At 48.1% G+C, this 17,118-nt stretch overlaps 1 protein-coding gene across 2 annotated transcripts in view; it reads right to left on the bottom strand.

Moving 5' to 3' along the window:
• The window catches only part of PRKACB (protein kinase cAMP-activated catalytic subunit beta), a 229,443-nt gene that overhangs the window by 134,664 nt on the left and 77,661 nt on the right, over positions 1 to 17,118 (bottom strand). The window lies entirely within an intron of this gene.

The following is a 17,118-nucleotide window of genomic DNA, read 5'->3' as shown; positions in this document are numbered from 1 at the left end:
GATTGCTGCTCAGAGACTCCCAGAAGAAAGGAACAGCAAGTCGCTGGGCTTCCCCCCCCTCTAATCACCCCCATCGTTGTCACAAGACCGGCGGTTGCTGAAGGTGGTTTCCTCACCTGTGTTGTGTGCACGGCCCAGCAGCTGGTTTTCCTACCGTCCAGAGACGTGGTATCTCGAGTTCTGGTGAGCCGCGAGGCCCCCCCCGTCCAGTTGAGTGGTGTCGGGGTTCGAGGGAAGTCCTAGTGTGGTGGCGTTGTTAGATCTGCTGCTGTGTGGGAGGAGGAAGGCCACGTCTGTCTTCCGCGCAGGCTCAGTGGCGCGGTGCTTGAGAGGAGTGTCTCGGAGGGGGAGCGGCCTGAAGCGTCTTGCCGGTTGTGAGAGGCGGCGGCGTCTGTCTCCTGCGCAGGGCCGGAAGCGCGGCTCTACAAGGAAGCGACCCAGCGAGTGGGCAGCCTGCGAGAAGTCGCCTGACAGACGCGGCGGTGTCTCTCCACTGCGCAGGTCCTGTGGGTGAGTCAGCCCGGCGGGAGGAGGAAGAACCAGCCGGAGTAGGCGGAGATCTCCCTCCCTCGTGAGTCAGCCGCTAAGGGGCCTTTTTGGCCACGGAAGGCAGCGCAAGGTGGGGACTTTCTTCCCCGACTGACAAAAGCCCCCAGACCCACTGATTCCCCGACCAAGTGTCAAGTAAGTGGGAAGGGGGAGGCTGGGCAGACTTTGAAGGCCTTCGGTCACTTGAGGTAGTTTGGCTCAGTCAGCAGGCACGAGAAACAGGCGGGAAGAGCCCCAGGAGGAAAACCAACTGTACTGAGTACTGGAATAAGCGAGTGGGTGTGATTTATTAGTTTGGGTGCCATTCAAGCCGGACTTGGGATTATCTGAGGGTAGAATTAAGAAGGATAACCTAAAAGAGATGAAGACTGTACTGTTTTAGATATGAGGCTAGGAATCTTGAATGTACTGCCCCCTTTTTAGCGATTGGGTAAACTCAAGGACCTGCCCTCATAGAATGGGTAAGCCTTCCCAATAGACCAAAGCCTATTTACAGAAGGATCCTGAACTATGTTCTGAACAACAAAAGTGAACTGAATGTAAAGAAAGAATTGGATGATTCATGTTGACTTGCGGTTTACCTACTAGGCTGTCAGCTGTTTGAATCTTTCTTCAAGTTACCAATGCAGAAGTGACCCCAGAGCTACTTACCTCCTACTAAAAAAGGTAATGATTTTATGAAGAATTTTCTGTCATGACAATCTAAAAGTGCCAGGGAAGAATTGTTCTTGAATTGTGTACCGATGCCTCCACAAATGGTTACAAGTGCAGGTATTACAGAAAAACAGTCTAGATATTGATTTGAAAAATTGTGTGCAACTATAAAACTAACTCAAGGAAGGATAACACTTTTCTACTTTTATAAAATTATGGTGTAGTGTCAATTTTGAATGGATGGACACTGAGTTATTGTAAGGGTGTGACGCAAGCTTAACGTTGATGCTTTTGGATTAGACCTTTCCCCCTCTGTGCCAGGCTACCCTATGTGATCTGGAACCCCCCAGGTCCAACATAATTGGTGTCCTTCGGTGGGATGAGAACTGTGCTTGCGTTCACTCTATAGTAACCTAGTGTACTCCATAGGCCTACACCTGGAGTTTTCTCCTTGCCGACTCCCTAATTCGATTTTTGCTTTTCCAAATTTACTCCTGGTAGTGGGTGGAGGTTATCCTTACATCATATACTTCCTTGCTCTCTCCTGAGCACCATTTAATACCCTTTCTCATGATGGAATTGAACCTTGAGGAGATGGAGACCTATTCTGCGGCCCAACTCAGATTTCTGTCAGACGAATGGGGTATTCTATAAAAAGGGTGCCAAGAAAAGTGAGCTGCAAACCAGCTTGAGGGCCTGGGTGGAAGCTCATTTGGAGGAGGAACTGGAAAAGGAAGAGGTTGATAGAGTCACTGTCATTGGAGCAGAGCTGTTGTACCAAACTGAAGGGGGGAACCTACTGACAGGTCCCAGGACACTTTCAAGGGAGGGCAGCAGTGTCTCGGGAGGAGTCTAACCGAAGCTGAACTGACGGACAGGAGGGAAGAGAGGAAGCTAAGGTGGGAGTTAGCTAGATTGGAGTTGGAAAAGGAGGGAAGGAGACTAGCTCATGAAGTAACTCTTAGGGAGCTGGATCTCAAGGCCCTACAAATGGGGACTTCCAATCCTGATAATGGTGGCAGCGAAACCAAGGAAATAACCAGGGAACCCAGACCCTATTTACCCAAGGATGTAGTTGCTAGCTACAGCGCAGGTGATGATATTGCTAAGTGGCTAGCTGCCCATGAGGTCTCCTTAAGAGCGCATGGGATTATGGTGAAACACTGAGGGGGTGGCTTGTATAAGTACATGCCTCCTGCAGGGAGGGACACACTCTTAGCCCTGGAGCAGGGGGAGCAAACCCACTACCCCACCATGAAAGTGGAGCTAATCAGAAAGTTTGGACTGACTCCAGAGAAATACCGTCAAAAGTTTAGGGGTAGTCACAAACTAGGCACACAGAATTGGGTGGATTTCCTAGACTACGCAAAGAAGGCATTAGAGGGCTGGGTGCAAGGCAACGAGGTGGGGGACTATGAGGGGTTGTATGACCTTATACTCAAGGAGCACCTACTCGAGAAATGTTTTCCCGAGCTGCGTCAACACCTAGTGGACAGCAAGCTGACCAATCCCCGGAAGCTTGCAGAGGAGGCGGACATCTGGGCAAGTACCCGGGTGTCCTCAAAAGGGACTGGCGGGATTCCCAACGGGCCGGGCAGGGCCCCCCCCCAGAAGAAGGAGGGGGGAGATAAAAAGCGGGAGTTCTCAAAAGGCCCCCAAAACAGTTTCCAGGGAAAGGGAACAGGATTCATCCCCAAGGCTAACCCGCCCAGAAACCCTCATCCTGGCCAAAGTCAGCAGCCAAGGGTTGTCCACTGCTTTGAGTGTGGTGGTGTTGGGCATTATAAGGGAGATGCCAAGTGCCCAAAGAGACCACCCCCTCCCACTGGAGGAAAAGCCCCAGGAGTAGCTAGTGTAGTGCTCTAGGAGGAGTTGCCCTTAGATGAGGGGGGTGAGTGGGCGGGTGTCACCTTAGTGTCCCTGGGAGGTCAGGAGATGGTTCCTAAGATCCAGGTGCCCTCAAATACTACAAAGTATGGGCAATGGATCACCATCAATGGCCAGAGAGGGGAAGCTCTTAGAGACACAGGAGCCAGTATGACTATGGTAAGGAGTCAACTGGTGTCTCCAGAGCAGGTGATTCCACATGTACTCCACCCCGCCGCGATGGCTGACGGCAGATTGGGCCACTACCCTGTGGCCGAGGTTCCCTTTGAGTGGGAAGGGGTTGCAGGTTCACTTCGAGTTGCCGTAAGCCCTGCCGTGCCGTGCCAGTCAATTGTCTGTTGGGAAATGACATGGAGCACAATGCTTGGAAGGAGGTGGATTACCAGACTCATTCAGAGATGCTCGGTACATCTGACTGGGCCTGTGCAAGCACAAGGTCTGCGACTACCCGGAGAGGGAGTTCGCCTGGGCTGGAGCCTGGAACAATGGCCCAGCCCGCTGCCAAGAAGGAAAAAGACCCGAAGACAGGAGAAGCCTGCTTCGGCTTCCACGCCCCATGAGACAGATCGGCCACCTGCGGTGGTGTGCCAGGAGTCCGTGGAGGGGGAAGTAGTCTCCCTGGAGGACTTACCTATCCCTGCTGAGTGGCATGTGGAAGGAGGGCCTACCAGGGGAGAAGTTGTGTAAGGGCCAGAAGGAGTGCCCTACCCTTGAGGGACTGAGGCGACAGGCCGAAGCCGAGGCAGCAGGGAACGTTGCAGGGCAGTACCATATTTACTGGGAGGATGGACTCCTCTACAGTGAACCCAAGGTACCTTTGCCAGGTTCATCACGGGCCTTGGTAGTCCCTCAACGATACCGAGCCTTTCTTCTGGAATTGGCTCATGAACTTCCTTTGGCAGGACACTTAGGACAGGACAAGACCTTTGCCTGGCTTGTCCCCCACTTTTACTGGCCTCAGATGAAAGTGGCATCCGACACATACTGTCGGACGTGTGTATCCTGTCAAGCCAGTGGGAAGACAGGGGTGAAGCTGAAGTCTCCCCTGGAACCACTTCCTGTCGTTAGCACCCCCTTTGAAAGGGTGGGCATCGACATTGTGGGGCCATTGGATCCACCCACTACAGCTGGTCACAGGTTTATCCTGGTTCTGGTGGATCACGCCACGCGGTACCCAGAGGCAATTCCTCTGAGGACTGTCACTGCACCTGTAGTGGTTAGTGCCCTGATGGGGATCTTTACCAGCGTGGGTTTCCCCAAGGAAGTTGTGTCCGACAGGGGGCCCAACTTCATGTCAGCGTACATGCGGGCTATGTGGAAGGAGTGTGGAGTTACCTACCGGTTTACCACTCCTTATCACCCACAGAACAAAGGTCTGGTGGAAAGGTTCAACAAGACCTTGAAAGGCATGATAAGAAGTCTGCCTGAGAGCCTGCGGAGGAAATGGGACGTCCTCCTACCCTGTCTGCTATTGTCCTACAGGGAAGTGCCACAGAAAGGAGTGGGCTTCAGCCCCTTCAAGCTTCTGTATGGGCAACCTGTGCATGGACCTCTCAGCCTGGTGAAGGACGGATGGGAAAAGTCTCCCAGGAAGCTTCCCCAGGATGTGGTGAGCTACATGCTGGCCTTCCGGAGCCAAATGGCAAAGTTGTGGAAGCAAGCTTCTGACAACTTGGAAGCCAGTCAAGCAGTAATGAAGGAGTGGTATGACCACAATGCTCACCCTGTGGAGTTGGAGCCTGGCCAGAAAGTGTGGGTGATGGAACCTGGAGATCTAAGTGCCCTCTATGATCGCTGGACAGGCCCCTTTGAGGTGTTGGAGAAGAAGGGTAAGGCCACCTATCTGGTGGACCTTAAGACCCTTTGACAGCCCTTACGGGTACTACATGCCAATCGCCTCAAACCCCACCATGAGAGGCCCGAGGTCATCTTGATGATGGTGACTGACGGTGAGGAGGAAGCGGAAAGCGAGCCTCTCCCCGATTTTTTTTCGTCTCAGGAAAAGGATGGGTCGGTGGAGGGAGTGATTCTCTCCCCATCCCTAACTCCTGAGCAACGAGAGGACTGCCACCAGGTCTTGGAGCAGTACTCCTCGTTGTTCTCCCTTGTCCCGGGAAGGACCCACCTGAGTACCCATGATGTGGACACAGGAGACAGCCCACCAGTGAAGTCTAAGAACTACCGTCTGTCAGACAAGGTGAAGGCTAGCATCCACGGTGAGGTTACCAAGATGCTGGAGCTAGGAGTCATTGAACCTTCCAGTAGCCCCTGGTCCAGTCCGGTGGTTCTAGTACCAAAAGCTGCCCCACTGGGCACCACTCCAGAACTGAGGTTCTGTGTGGATTACCGGGGACTGAACTCAGTGACCAAGACTGACGCACATCCGATCCCTAGGGCGGATGAACTTATTGACCGGCTGGGAATTGCCCAATATTTGAGTACCTTTGACCTTACTTCAGGGTACTGGCAGATCTCCATTACAGATGGAGCAAAGGAAAGGTCAGTCTTCTCCACGCCTGAGGGCCACTACCAGTTCTGTGTGATGCCCTTTGGGCTGAAGAACGCCCCTGCCACTTTTCAGTGGCTGGTGAACCAGGTCCTCTCTGGAATGGAGGCTTTCTCCGCTGCTTATCTGGATGACATTACCATCTTCAGCAGCAGTTGGGAGGACCATTTGTCTCACTTGCAAGCTGTTCTCCTGGCCCTGAAACAGGCTGGCTTGCCAATCAAGGCCAGTAAATGTCAGATCGGGCAGGGGTCGGTTGTGTACCTAGGCCACTTGGTGGGCAGGGGAGCGGTGCACCCCCTCCAGGCAAGGATTGAGGCAATCATGGCCTGGGAGCCCCCCAAGACCCAAACTGAGGTCCGAGCTTTCCTGGGCCTCACAGGTTACTACCGTCCCTTTGTGAAGGGGTATGGCACTATTGTAGCGCCCCTCACTGAGCTCACCTCCAAGAAACAACCTCGAGGGATAGCCTGGACGGAGGCTTGTCAGCAAGCCTTTGAGAAGCTGAAACAAGCAATGTGTGCAGCACCGGTCCTGAGGGCCCCGGATTTCTCCAAGGAGTTCATTGTCCAGACAGACGCATCAGAGCATGGCATTGGAGCAGTGTTATCGCAACTCAATGAAGAGGGTCTAGATCAGCCTGTTGTCTTCCTGTCAAGGAGACTGCTTCCCCGGGAACAGAAGTGGAGTGCAATTGAGCGGGAAGCCTTTGCAGTGGTGTGGGCTCTGAAGAAGTTGCGACCATACCAGTTTGGCTCGCACTTCCTGGTTCAGACTGCCCACCGCCCCCTTCGTTGGCTGATGCAAATGAAGGGGGAGAATCCCAAGCTGTTGAGATGGTCCATCTCCCTACAGGTAATGGACTTCAGGGTGGAACATCGGCCTGGAGTGGACCACACCAATGCAGACGTCTCTCTAGGTATTTCCGCCTTAGTGATGAGGACTCCCAAGGGGTTGGGTAGCTCTCCCCACTTTCAGCTGGGGGGGACGCGTGTTAGACCTGTCAGCCCTTTGGGTGGTCCCTCCTACTCATTTATTTATTTTTTGTCCCCTTTTTGCCCCTCAATCCTTTTATTTTTGATGTCCACTGGACTTTTCAGGTGTTGACCTAGGGGTTAGATGCTCTTTTCCCTTATAGTCTTTTCCTGGGGCCTAGGTGCCTTTTCTGACTAACACAATAGAACACACAAAATGGTGGCAAATAAATGCCACAACTGATTACCTCAGGGACTGGCCATAGACTTATGTAGGGAATCTAGAACCTTCTGGCCTGTTCTGGACACTTGGAACTAAGGGTATAAATAGGCCAGGTCAGGGAGGCCATTTTAGAACGATCTTGGGGAACTAGCTGGAGTACAGGCTGGGACATCAGAGCGGTGGAACACTGAGAGGATTGACTTCACCCTCGGGGAAGCGCTCTCTCTCCTCTGTTATCGCCTCTGGCCTTAAATCAGACCCTGCTTAGGCACCCTAAACCTGGTTGCTGCTCTGAGACTCCCAGAAGAAAGGAACAGCAAGTCACTGGGTTTCCCCCCCATCGTTGTCACAAGACCGGCGGTTGCTGAAGGTGGTTTCCTCACCTGTGTTGTGTGCACGGCCCAGCAGCTTGTTTTCCTACCGTCCAGAGACGTGGTATCTCGAGTTCTGGTGAGCCGCGAGGCCCCCCCCGTCCAGTTGAGTGGTGTCGGGGTTCGAGGGAAGTCCTAGTGTGGTGGCGTTGTTAGATCTGCTGCTGTGTGGGAGGAGGAAGGCCACGTCTGTCTTCCGCGCAGGCTCAGTGGCGCGGTGCTTGAGAGGAGTGTCTCGGAGGGGGAGCGGCCTGAAGCGTCTTGCCGGTTGTGAGAGGCGGCGGCGTCTGTCTCCTGCGCAGGGCCGGAAGCGCGGCTCTACAAGGAAGCGACCCAGCGAGTGGGCAGCCTGCGAGGAGTCGCCTGACAGACGCGGCGGTGTCTCTCCACTGCGCAGGTCCTGTGGGTGAGTCAGCCCGGCGGGAGGAGGAAGAACCAGCCGGAGTAGGCGGAGATCTCCCTCCCTCGTGAGTCAGCCGCTAAGGGGCCTTCTTGGCCGCGGAAGGCAGCGCAAGGTGGGGACTTTCTTCCCCGACTGACAAAAGCCCCCAGACCCACTGATTCCCCGACCAAGTGTCAAGTAAGTGGGAAGGGGGAGGCTGGGCAGACTTTGAAGGCCTTCGCTCACTTGAGGTAGTTTGGCTCAGTCAGCAGGCACGAGAAACAGGCGGGAAGAGCCCCAGGAGGAAAACCAACTGTACTGAGTACTGGAATAAGCGAGTGGGTGTGATTTATTAGTTTGGGTGCCATTCAAGCCGGACTTGGGCTTATCTGAGGGTAGAATTAAGAAGGATAACCTAAAAGAGATGCAGACTGTACTGTTTTAGATATGAGGCTAGGAATCTTGAATGTACTGCCCCCTTTTTAGCGATTGGGTAAACTCAAGGACCTGCCCTCATAGAATGGGTAAGCCTTCCCAATAGACCAAAGCCTATTTACAGAAGGATCCTGAACTATGTTCTGAACAACAAAAGTGAACTGAATGTAAAGAAAGAATTGGATGATTCATGTTGACTTGCGGTTTACCTACTAGGCTGTCAGCTGTTTGAATCTTTCTTCAAGTTACCAATGCAGAAGTGACCCCAGAGCTACTTACCTCCTACTAAAAAAGGTAATGATTTTATGAAGAATTTTCTGTCATGACAATCTAAAAGTGCCAGAGAAGAATTGTTCTTGAATTGTGTACCGATGCCTTCACAAAATGTTACAAGTGTAGGTATTACAGAAAAACAGTCTAGTTATTGATTTGAAAAATTGTGTGCAACTATAAAACTAACTCAAGGAAGGATAAAGCTTTTCTACTTTTATAAAATTATGGTGTAGTGTCATTTTTGAATGGATGGACACTGAGTTGTTGTAAGGGTGTGACGCAAGCTTAACGTTGATGCTTTTGGATTAGACCTTTCCCCCTCTGTGCCAGGCTACCCTATGTGATCTGGAACCCCCCAGGTCCAACAGTGTCCTAGACAACTCATTTGTGGTATAGAAACACGCACCAAATCTAACAGGTGTACAAACTCCTATTTAATGGGGAAACAGTAATACATTTCAGTTCCAAACTACGATGAAGAAATTAAATAATAAATAGAATGATAAAGTTATTTTTATGATCTTGATATCCATACTGAATAGCAGAGACTATAACAAAGACAATTTCCCTTTTGTAAAAAATAACTAATTCTGCTCAATTCACTTCTTTAAAGAGAATAACAAAAAATGTAATTGAAAAAAGGGGGGAAAGCTCTAAAACTTCATTAACACACCCGCCAACTTTACAAAATAGTCACTGCGAGGAGGGAACGGGGCCTAGTAAGGAAGGGGCCTTAAGTAGAGAACTACCCGAGAGGGATCCCTCCAGTTTGCAGAGGCTACAGCCAATGTCCTGGGTGTTTTCGCTCCTCTTAATGGACATCACCTATTCACAGACTCCTAAAATGAGCAGGGATAACACCCTGAGTGGTGGTTTCCAATTTGTCTTCCCGACTACCATGTAATATCAGCTCCTCACCGGGTGACAGTATGTAGGAAGCCGAAATTGTGCGACACAGTCGTGTGTGAACTGGCAGGATTGCATTAATAAAGCAGCCAAATCAGGTGATTCCCTACACAGTGCAATACAAATCGAAAAACAATACACAATTCTAGTAATGATTTTGACTAGTATTTGGAATCAAATGCAAAAACATTTGAATTTTTCGTCATATTCTGATGTTGAATGGCAATAAATGGAGAATAAATAAGGTAAAAAACTGACAACATGATGGAACATAAACTCAATATAAACTAGTTTGCAAGCCTATGTGGCCATTACTTATCACAGCAGCAGTTACACTCATCTTAAAGTATTTTTATTCAACTCAAATTCTAGACTGTCACAAATGCGACCACATATTTTAATCATAGGAAACAGTTCATCTCCTTGGAAACTATCAGCAAACCACAAAACTTCACATTTGAGCGAAACTGGTGACAATTCTCAGACTTAATGTAACCCATTATGAAAGAAATGCAGCAAGAAACAAACTCACAAATCTTGCGTTATTTTAATTCGAGAAGTCCTCTTTGATCTGGTTCTTGTTATCAACAAGCATTGGCAATGCCAATAAGTTTAACAAAACTGAAAGTGATTCGTTAGCCACTGGCGAGTTTAGGCATTCAATACCTCATCATACACAAGATCTGTCATTTATCCTTACACTCCTGCTTCCATTCAATAAGTCACAGCTTTATTATTGCAGTTACTTATCATCAAGAATAAAGCAAGCACTTTCAAAATTAATATTAAGAACTGATAATAGTGATCAATATAAAGTTTATGAATGTAACTTAGATCATAAAAGTTCGTCATACAAGAATACACATTAAAATCAAATTACATTAACAGTACAGTATGATAAAATCTCAAACAGCCATACCAAAGATAAAAAGCAAGTTTACATTATCAGTAAAATATGTTTAAAAAAAAGACCCGAGCATAATGAAGGCCCCTGCCGTTAGGTGATTTATGACAACAATGCAACAGGTGACACCGTGTAGTGTTGAGTCACTGACCATTCTTGCAATAATAATATACACACTACAATTCCATTCAAAGTGACCATGCATTTGAGGCTAATCATAATCGCCCCTCCCACATTACAGTCAGACCTAACATTGGATAAAAATAAAAAAGAAAATCACAATTCGATGCACACTGCCCCAGTATCCTTTAACTCTGTCCTTGTACACTCTTGGTGCACCTAGTCCACAGGGCCATAAAGTATTTAGCCGAACCAAAAATCACTGAGCTACTTGTGTCCAGGCTGAACATGCTGTATGCCTCTAAATGCCAACTAGTGCCCAGATTCCTACAGAGGGGAGTAATCCACCTTGATGGAGGTGGAAATATCATGGACATGAATAAAATGTGTGCCAGTGTTTCTGAGCCCCCTTGGCATAATGGACAAAGGTCATCGGATACATCTTTTTCTTGCCACTTACCTGTAAACGCTTTAATGGGTAAAGTTTTGTATCTAAATTGAGGGTCCAGTTTTCTTGCTAGAGCAGGGACTATTTCATTGATCGTCAACTCGTAAACTGTGCTGGGTTTTATGCCAGGAATCAAGGAATACTCAAAGGAAAGTTAAATAAGGATCTTAAAAACCTATTCTTCCCTGTATCTAGGTTGTGTGAATTTGTACAACCCCACAATTCAGCCCCATACATTACCGACCACATAGCCTTCATGTTATAGATCTCAAGGGCTGGGGTCACACTTCTAGAAGTTACCCCTCTATGAATCTTAGCAATATTTGTTGTCTGCTAGATGACTGACGCAGGTGCCTTTTTGAGATGCAGTGCTTAGCTCAAATTAGGTACGTCTTATGCCTAGATAGTCGAAATCGGCCACCAGCTCTACCGGGGGTCTCTCCCACCAGCATAGGTCTCTTGCAGTGAGTCACCTTTCGATTAGAGAAAAGAATGTGCTTAGCCATGGAGCTATTAAGCAGAAGGAATTGAGAGCGTATAGCAGCTGCCAAACATCTTGGGATGACTTAGTAATTAACAGTGCGTCATCTGCGAAGAGGAGAGCAGGCACCCTCCTCCCCCGCCAAGTTTTGGCGCAGCACACCCATCCCAATTCAAGTACTTGATCACCCAATTAATGTATAAAGTGAACAGGGTGGGGTGAGAACACACCCCTGCCTGACCCGACGATTTGCCCTAATGGATTTGGTCACTTGCCCATCTTCGCCCCATCTCTCCCCGCCCCCCCCCCAACATACTTGGTGCTCAAAATTATCAGCATGCAGTTTCATCAGGATGTTTAAAAGGGGAGCCACGATGCCCATTGCATCCAACATCCCCTAAAGATTACCGGTGGGGACAGAATCAAAGGCTGGGCATAGATCAGAAAATGCAACAAAGAGTTTGCCCCCGTTACCTATTACATATTTCCAGTAAATGCAAGTAAAACGGAAGGTTTGGGTGATAGTACTGACATTGGCTCTGAAACTTGTCTGCTAAGCCCTTGTCTTTTAAAGTCGAATAATCTCCATGAAATAGACATATCCATGTCAGAGAGGATAGTATTTGTGTACCTCTTTAAAAGGGTGAGGAGGAGCAAAGACTGCTAGAAACATGATGGCCTTTCTAAGCACGAAGCTGTAGGCTGCCCTGCTGCTTCGACAGCGGCAGCATGGTTGAAGGTCAAATGCTCATGCTCAGTCGTTCCGGGTACCATACTCTCCTTGCCCAGTCCAGAGCCACTATGGTAACTTGGGCCCAGATGTTCCTGATCTTCAGAACTCAAGGCACGAGAGGTCGAGATGGGAAGGCATCCAAGAGTTCTGAGCTCTACCCTAAGTGGAATATGGCTTAGAGAGCGAGACATCATAGGCACTCCAGGGCACGGAAATGTTGACATTGCTCATTCTCAGTGCTGGCAAAAAGCTCAAGCAAGTGCTCTCCCCGTTGTCGGAAAGACCACCTCATGGTGTAAGAGACATTCATGATCCATCAGGCGTTCATCGGTTAGTCCACCCTGGCATTCAAAGAACCAGCCAGGTAGTTAACTACCACAGAAATGCCCTGATGGTTCAACCAAATCTAGAGGCATAGAGCCTCCTGGCACAGTACCCTACCCTGTTTGTTGCAGCACCACATGGTGGTGTTTTACATGAGAACCTCAGACTGAACCAGCTTTTCTTTGATGATCATCAGGAAGGCCTTTAATGCCAAGTGAATGGCCCGCAACTCCAACAGGTTGATATAGAGGTGGGCCTGCCCCCGAGGACACGGTCCTCTGAACTCCACCTCTCTCAGGGCGACTCGCCAACCCAGCAGTGATGCATCCTTCACCACCATTAGCCCTGGGTTTGGTAGGAAGAGGGTCTGCTGCTGGCCCAATTGTACTTGAGCAGCCACCAATGAAGGCCTTTTGCAGTCTCCACTGAAACATGATCAAATCCAACTGGTTCCTTGACTGCGGAGTCCAGTAAGGTTTCAGATCCCACTGCAGAGCTTGCATGTACCATCTGGCATAGTACAGGAGCAGGAGGCCAAGAAATATCAGAGCTACTCTCACGAAGACCCAGGATCAAGTCTGAAACATCAGGCTCATAGCCCAAATGTCCTGGACTTGCTGAACTGGAGGAAAGACTCGAAACTGCACAGTATACAGAATGGCTACAATGAATAGGACCCCACACTTAGAAGATAGATGTGACTTTGGCATATTGATCAAGTACCCCAAAGATGCTTAGACATTCGCCATCATCTGAGGTAGTAGTGTACGACTGACATATTGAGTGTGTCTTCAACATCCAGTCGTCGAAGTATGAGAAGACTGGTATGCACGACCTCAAAAGATGTACAGCAAGCACCGCCATTGCTTTCATGAACATAAGGGGAAATGGTGAGGCCAAAGGGGAGCACAGAAAACTGAAAACGCACATGGCCCACCTCGAACCCCAGGTTACGCCTGTGAGACTGCAGAACGGGAATATAAAAATTAATAATAGGGATCCTTCAGGTGCAGCATTATCATCCAGTTGCCCGGATCCAAGAGAAATAAAACCTCTGCCAATGTAAGCATACTGAATTTGTCCCATTTCAGAAAGAAGTTGAGAAAGTGAAGATCTGAAATTGGACAAAGGCCTCCCTTTTCCTTTGGCATCAGGAAGAGAGGATACAATCCACTCCCTATTTCGATGCTGGAACCCTCTCCATGGCTTCTTCATCTAAGAGTGTAGCCTTATTGCTGCAGAATGGACAAATAGTCCCCAAAAAGCAGCTCAGATGTAGGTGGAATATATGTCATGTAGAACAGGAATGGCAGGGTGTACCCTTGCTGAACTATCTGAGCACCCATTTATCAGATACAATGCTCTGTCACCCATGGAGAAAAAAAATTCTCCCTTCTCCAACAGGGTGGCCATATGCCACAGAGGGCAAACGAAAGCACCTTGGAGGCTGAAGCGGAGTGAGCAGGGGGCTGGGCAGTATGCTGCCCCTGAGGTCATGAATGTTGACAGCCAGATCCTCGACCCGACCGCAAGAAAATAACTTGTGGGTCTGTTGCAAGGTTGAAGGGCCTTGGCACTGTCTTTGTGCCACACCCTTTCCGTTGCATCAAAAGGCAAAATTGCTAGGGCTACTTCCACATAGGCAGACAGACAGACAGAGGGTGTGCACTATGTCCCATTTTTTTTGTTTTAGCACTTCAGTGCCGAGTCTGCTTCGTTTCCAAACAGGTAGGTGCTGTCAAACAGCATATCCATTAATGACGCTTGGTACATCACCTGAAAAAAACAAGAAGCTAAATCCAACATGATGCCAAAGCATCACACTGGTACTGAACGCCCTGGCTAAACATTCAGTAGTATCCAGCCAATAGTGGATGACATTTTGATGTGTGTTAGCCACCCTGGATGATCTGCGCTAGGTTTGAACGAAATTCAACATGGACTGCGGGAAAGATCTAGCTTACCATGTCCCAAAGTGCATGTGAGCATAGTCCAAGGAGGCAGATGGCATTGACTGAACCAAGGGCCAGACTAGCTGAGGTGAAGATTAGTTCCCAAAATGCCTCTGTATGTTTTTACTCACTATAAGGAGGAGTTGTAGGGAATGAGTTTTGTTCAACCTACTGGTAGAGTCCTGGACCACTAGGCTCGCAGAAGTGAGACACTGTGTGAGGAAAGCAGAGTCACACGGGTTAGGTCTTTGGTGTCTAGCCACTTGCCTATTTATTGGCGACAAGAACAAGGTTTGGCCTGAAATGCCTATTAAGTGTATCAGTCTGAGTCCCATTGCAAGGAAGGAGCGGTTTTGTGTTGGCCTGGTCAGAAGGTAGAACCTCAGTTAGTAAGTTAGTTTAAACCTTGATAAATCGAAGCTGCAAGTCACAAACTTCAGCCACAGGCCGGTTGACTACAGCTAGGAGGTTGATTCTTTTGTTGATTGGCGGGGGGGGGGACGGACGCAAAACAACCTAAGGAGAAGTATACTACCTATTGGCCTTGTGCAGATGCTTCAGAAAATAGTTATTATAATAGTATTGGAATGAGCCATTCCATCATCACCATTTTCATCAACCAGACCATGTTGCCTGTGTTCTGAATCCGAGCCAAAAAGGATTTGCAGTGCTTAAGGTAGACTCCCGAGAAGCGGTAATATATCACAATGAGGGTGGACCATCTGTGTCAGATAGAATAAGACTTCGGTCAAGCTCATGGCAGATTAATCTTGGAGTTAGACAAAACAATTGGATGCGCCTCTGACATTAGGATCACAGCCAGCAATGGCATGGCAGGATCAGCATGAGTTGTGGCATCTGGTACGAAGTCAGAATAGGAGCGGGCCCTAGATCGGGGACAGACCCCACAAAGGGGTCAAACGACTCGCATGACGTCAAGGACAGATCCACTGACAGTAACGCAATTGGAGGCCTCCTTGGATCAGTGGAGCCTGAAGGCGTGCCAGAGGTAGCTGGCAGGGTAGATACGCAATATGGCTCTGAAAGACCTATATATGAAGCAGTGTCACCGATAGACGCAGAAACTTTTTTTGAATCTGTCCCAGTTGACGAATCTGTTTCTTGGTCGGAAATCAGGACCAAGACTGAGAGGTACCTTAAGATACACACAACTTCTCTGAGGAAGAGGGGCAGGACAGAAAAATCCACCTTCATTTTCTTGGACTTCGAATTACTTGAGGACTTCGAATGAGAAGAGGATCTTTCACAGGAACGACTTCCAGAATGGGAATGAGTGAGTCCTTGACTTCGACTGGGAGCGGGTTGTACATGCATTTCTTTGGTGCTCGGTAACATATACTATCGCTTTTTGCTCAAGGATAACCTTGGATTCATCTGGTCACCGTTGGTGAAGGACTTGAGAGTTGTGTCATGCCCCTAGACACCAAAGACATACCTGTTGGTAATCTGTCACATATCTATTTGTGACAGTCGCTATAAGGCTTAAAGGGGGACATGTCCCCTGCACATGGGAAAAATAATTTTGGAACAAAAGTTTCTTCAGAGACAAGGTAAAATTTGAGATTGTGCTCTAGATCTGCTTCCCGAAGGAGCAGAAAGAAAGGAACTGACATCCTTGCTTAAGGATGGTGCGTATATGCAATTCCAATGTCATTTCCGGATCGAAGGCGAAACTGAGCCTCACAGTGCCACCTGCAGGTTCAAGTGAACAATGCTGAGAAAAAAACCCGGATCCAGTCTGAAACATGGGGTTGGTTCACAAGGTGGGGAACCTGCACATAGAAGTATCCCTTAAAAAAGTGTGTTTATAAATGAATACATTTAATTATTTGATACACGTTTAATTTGATGAGCTAATTAGCTGTAAAATTGTATTTTATTATTTCTGCGATAATAAACAGTTTATATTTAAATTATAAAAAATATTAAAAGTTATTACATGTTCCTATATTTTTACCATATGGAGCTCTCTACTTCAGGGGTGATGTCTCGACCAGGAGGTATTCAGTTGCTAGTAATAACTTGACTCTCCTAAATTCTGTTGCAGAAGTCTTCACCTCATTTGAGGGATGGAGAAATGAAAGTCTACACTTAGGTGTAAATCTACATTCCGCAATGGTGAACAGCAAAAGGGTGGAGAGTTACCTCTAGGCAAGTAAAAATAAATGTGTATGTTTACATTTGTGAATCAGGCCCTTTCTTTGCACCGCTTATAAAAAAAATATTTTATACTTCACGCATCCCAAGGGAAAATAGAGCATGCCCTTTCTGAAAGGAAGTTGTGCTTCTTAAAATGTTGTAATATTAAGAGTCGCACTTCCTATTCCAAATGATGAGGAAATGTTAAGTAATTCTATGGTGAAGCGTATTAAAAGGAACGTCACTGTGCAGAATTCAATTGTTACCCCACCCCCGACCTCTTTGCCAACCCCTATTTAAGTGAGATTTTTTTCTCCTCTGATGCACAAGTTTGCTATAAAAGAGCCCTTCCGAACACAACTTAGTCCGCGTTCTACACTGGCAGGCGCAGCTGCACAGAAGAAACCTCGAATGAAACAATACATGAACGAACCTCTTCAACAGTGACTTACATCCTCGGTTATTGAAAGCATTGCTCTCTGAAAACAACTAGCTTAGTGAGTGGCCATTTGAAAGTGTAACTTTTCCTGTTCACTTAGTCATAGTCGCCTATTTTAAATTCAGGCCGATTCACAAATTCGCTCAACGTAGTTTGAGAGGAAAATGTGCGGTTGCTTGGGGTCATATTCCCTTTAGCCAGAAGGACCGCCAAAGATGGATGGACAGACAGACTGACTGTCGGGAATATGCTACATTTGCTGCCATCTGGAAGATCTACCCAACCCACACCCCCTCTAAATTGCACGCCTAACCATAGCTCTGAGCGACAACACGAGAACAGTAATTATGTTTATCTACAGCATCCAATAAGGAGACGTTCCAAGAGTAATTGCAAC

This window comes from Lissotriton vulgaris, chromosome 1_1 (assembly GCF_964263255.1).
Source record: "Lissotriton vulgaris chromosome 1_1, aLisVul1.2, whole genome shotgun sequence".
Classification (NCBI taxonomy): Eukaryota; Metazoa; Chordata; class Amphibia; order Caudata; family Salamandridae; genus Lissotriton; species Lissotriton vulgaris.
The sequence above is the reverse complement of the archived record's forward strand: the minus strand, read 5'-3'. Positions and strand labels throughout refer to the sequence as shown.